Consider the following 4,699-nt stretch of genomic DNA (forward strand, 5'->3'; position numbering starts at 1 on the left):
GGTAAGAGAAAAACTGATTCAGAATGCAGGGTATTTAAGCTGCAGTGGACAAACGGTTATTTTTTTTGTTCATCTGTCAAGAGGCGGTGGTGGTATTCAAAGAATACAATCTGCGGTGACACTATGAACCCCGTCACAAAGACAAGTATGATGGCTTCAAGGCCAAATGTGAGCAAACAAACTCTCAAAGCTAAAAGATGGACTGTTAGCTCAGCAGAATACATACTGTGAAGAACCCAGACAGGGTTATTTGATTGTGCTTTCTGGAAAACAATAAATTTTTACATTTAGGCACTCCTGTARTAGTCACACTTTTTCTGTTACAAACTGACTCCGGCCCCCCTCCAGAGAAGGGAAAAGTTATGTGGCCCTTAAAGGAAAAAGTAATGAACACAAACTACAACAGATCTGAATCAAACTGATCCTGATGTCTTTATTTATATAAACCAATAAAGTTACTGATTGTTTCAGGAAGCAGTAAAAACTGTTGAACAGTTTGAATATGTTTGTACAGAAACAAGAAGAAGAAGAAACACATCCAGGCACCAAACTGGGACAGGGAGCAGCTTCGGCAGGAAGTTGGTATTTTGTAGGTCTGCTGGGAGTTGAAGTCATCTCCTGTTTACCACTCTGGAAGAAGTACTTGTACTGTGGAATCTCTTATTCTTTTACTCAAATTATCTTAGTTTAATGGATAATGTTGGACCACTGAAGGAATATTTTGTTCGCCCACCACAGGAAGGCAAAGGTGAACAATATTGAATTTGAATGAATGTAGTTCAACTGATTAACTTTAGCAGAGAATCCTATTTAAAATGGCCGCCACAGATAATCAACATTAGCAAAATAATAAAATAAAAAGGCAATTTTTTAGATACTTGAATTGATGCTGTACTTGCTCTGAGGTTCTCTAAACAGAATCGTGTTCAGTGTTATTTTTTTTCTTAAAATTTTAGCCATGAATGGTGGTGAGTACTGTGCTTTCCTTCATTACGATGCGAACAAAAGTAAACTTGTTTGTAGTCAGAATGAAATGTGATGAAATAACTGTCCTGAATCGGCCATCTTTGTTTCCCTGCAGTTCAGACAAACATCCCTGCGGCCCGCGGTGCAGTGCTGCATCTCTGGTCAGCTGCTAGTCTGAGATGAAGCACTGTAGCTCGGGACGAAGGACAAAAATCACACAAACGTTTTTAAGTTGCACCGTCCATCAACAGGGGTCTGCAGCTTTGACCAGCTTCAACCAAGAACCTGTGAATTACACCGAGACCATGTTTGAAATGTTACAGTCAGAACTGTGTTTAACCTTGTCTGGATGAAAAACAAATACGTTTTAAAACAGATTCATACTTTACCTTGTTTTTTACCACAACCCTCTTTTCTGGGGTCCAGTTTTCCCAGGAATCCCTTGACCTGATAGAAAAGGGGATTCCTGGAAATACTGATCTTGGGGGAGAGGTCTATCATCATCATCATCACCATCATCATCATCATCATCAYCAYCATCATCATCATCATCACCATCACAAGCAGTTCATCAGGTTTGTGACATGTTGGAAATTCAGCATTGATCTGATCAAGTGTTTAATGTTTTCATCCTGTCTTCAAGAAGAGAAAAACATTTATTTTGCTAAAACGTATTATTGATGTTTCGTAGTTTGTTTTCTAGACAAAATAAAAATTAAAAACAGTCCAACTGTGTCCAAAAGTTTTATTGTATTTGTTTATATTTAGTGTTTTAAGAATAGATTCCAGGTTTCTTCAGCCCCCACAGGATTAAATCTGCTCAAGTCAGTCTTATAACCTGATATCTGGTATTCACATGGAAAATATCTATATATAATATCTATATAAACACTGTTTTATGTATTACTACCACATGTAGTGGATTTAGTTAAAATGGGTCCATAAGATACAAAGTTAATGTAAACAAAACACAGGCAATAACCCTAAATTATGATCCACCAGGTGAAATTAAAGATTGCTATAAATGGAAATGAGAAACAGTGTTATATTTGTGACCCATCATATCAAAATGAGGATTAAGTCGAATTTGGTCAAAATGACCTACTTACATTTTCAGATTCTTGGCTTTAAAAGCTACATTTTGATACCTGGATCATTCTGATATCATAATTAAATCCATATATATGACTYAATTTGTCTTGTTGGTTACAATAATACATAAATATTTGGTCTGAATCCTAATTTGATGTCATTTTAATGAGGAATGTTTGATGTCCTGATAAAGAGGAAACCTCAAATTWTGTTCGAATATTGAGATTTCCCAGCTTTAAAAAAAAACTAAACTTTGCTAGCTCACAGGGAAAATCTTAAAAATTTAAGACGTTTTTCCTCAAAATCAGTTTTTTTTTGTTGTTGCTACTGCTCAAAAAAGTGCTTCTAAATTTTGTTTTATGTTTATATTTCTGACAGTTCATTCAACTGATACATTGATAAGTCTTTTATTCATTATATTTTGACAAAATGCAATTTTTTAAACATTTTAGTCAAAACACTATATTTGCCTTTTTCTCCTCACACCACTTTTAGACTTAATCCTGGTTTCGATGTGACGGGTCACATATATCTAGGGGTTGTAATACATCAGGATCCCACTAAAATGTTTGAGGCCAGTTTCGCCCCTCTGAACATGGCCATAAAATCTGATAAACAAAGATCAAATGTCATACCTTTTTTGGACCTACACTCTAGAATTGAATCAGTTAATAAATGTGAGCCATCATATCAAAATGAGGATTAAGTCTAATTTGGTCAAAGTTATCTAACTACATTTTTATGTTCTGGGCTTTAAAGGCTACATTTTGATACCTGGATCATTCTGATATAATTAAATCCAATGATATGGTTTAATTTGTCTTGTTGATTACAATAATACATTACTGTTTGGTCTGAATCGTATTTTTATGTAAATTTATTGAGTAATTTTTGATGTTAATATAAAGAGGACACCTCAAATATTATTTGTTTATTAAGATTTCCCAGTTGGAAAAAAAAAAAAAACTTTGTTAGCTCACAGGGAAAATTTCAAAATTTTAAGGCGTTTTTCCTCAAAATCATGTTTTTTGTTTCTACTGCTGAAAAAAATGCTTCAAAAACTTTTTTAGTATTATATTTCAGACAGTTCATTCAAACGATACGTTGATAAGGCATTAATTCATTATGTTTTGACAAAATGCAATTTTTGTAGACGTTTTAATCGAAACCCTACATCTGCCTGTTTCTCCACTTTTGGACTTAATCCTCATTTTGATGTGATGGCTCACAAATATTCTTCCCCGAATGTTGTATTTATTTCAGTCAATGTCAATATCTATACCCTCAAAACAATTTGAAGAATGGGATAAAATATTGTTAAAATACATTTGAATGGGAAAAAAATCCACAGTCAAATATAAAGCCTTACAATTAAAAAGAAAAAGGGGGTTACGGGCCGCCATAACATTAAACATTAACATTAAAACATTATTATGCTGCGCAGCTGAGATCACTGACATGTTTATGCTCTCTGGATTACACTGCAGGATGGAAAGATGTGGAAGGGACAACCATCAAAACAAGTTACAGCTTTAACAGCTGACAAAAAACTGCAGAATAAAATTTATTTGGCAAATGAATCCATATCACAAGTAAAATTATAACTGCCTGGAATGAAACTGTTAAAGTTTGTGGTTTAGAAAACGCCTCTAAAATTTTTAAAACGGTGTGCTTATGATTCAGACTTTATTCCCAATCAACATGACAGATTCAAGAAGTGGACTTCTTAACCAACTGTTATTCATTTGTCCACAAGGGGGCGCTTCAAAGTTTTCAGAATCTGAAAAGAAAATATGATTTAAGTACAGATGATTTTTTTTTAGATATCTACAGGACAGAAATGATTTCAACCACGAATTAAAAGTAAATTTAAATAACCTGGGTTTGGTGGAAACATTTATAATATTAAACTACTAAATGTAGAAGAAGCAACATCATTTCAGGGTTGTCTAACTCCATCCTGCGTTGTAAGGACGACAGCACTGTTTATGTTAAAATGAAGTGGGAAAAGGAAGGTAACCTGACAATCTCAGATGAAAGTTGGGAACACATTTGTAAAATACAGTAAGATCAAAGGTGTGGCGTGAATATTGTTGGAAAAGCACAATAAGGTTTTTCATAACCCCTTTCCAGAAAAGATATCAGGGAATATTTGTTGGAGATGTTGGGGGGACGGTGCCAACCACTTCCATTTCTTTTGGGACTGCCAAGACATCCAGCAATACTGGTCTCAAACACACGAACATTTACAGAATGTTTTCTCATCTGCCTTTAACGTTTGAAAGCCTGTTTCTCTGTAACATGCTGGTGGACAAACTGTGCTGTAACAATAGAAAACTTTTGTGTATCTGTAAGTATAAAGGCCCTTACAAGGAGGTGGCTCAAACCTGAACCTCCAATGACTGACGACTGGATTAACGTAGTGAGAGATTTATACATCTGAAAAGCTGTCCTTTGTACAAGTGCAAACGGATACCTTTTATAAAATATGGTCAAAATGGACCAATTACGTCAAACTGGTTAGGTCGAACCTTTTGTAAACACTATCCTACAGATCGATGCACTGATCTGAAGTGATGTAAATGACTGGAGTGTATTCAGGCTACCCCACCACCATCAGCCAAGTTCATGTGTATTTAGT

The 4,699-nt window shown here is 35.0% G+C and overlaps 1 long non-coding RNA gene across 1 annotated transcript; it reads right to left on the reverse strand.

The window, feature by feature from the left end:
* Window positions 1–407: 407 nt before the first annotated feature.
* LOC106533673 (uncharacterized) lies at window positions 408–2,076 on the reverse strand. Its single transcript, XR_001312268.1, has 2 exons — window positions 1,356–2,076; window positions 408–1,251 (listed from the first exon to the last, which is right to left on the reverse strand). It is a non-coding gene; the product is annotated as an uncharacterized LOC106533673 (long non-coding RNA).
* Between the last annotated feature and the right edge of the window lie 2,623 nt (window positions 2,077–4,699).

Source organism: Austrofundulus limnaeus, unplaced genomic scaffold (genome assembly GCF_001266775.1).
Source record: "Austrofundulus limnaeus strain Quisiro unplaced genomic scaffold, Austrofundulus_limnaeus-1.0 Scaffold997, whole genome shotgun sequence".
NCBI classification, from domain to species: Eukaryota; Metazoa; Chordata; class Actinopteri; order Cyprinodontiformes; family Rivulidae; genus Austrofundulus; species Austrofundulus limnaeus.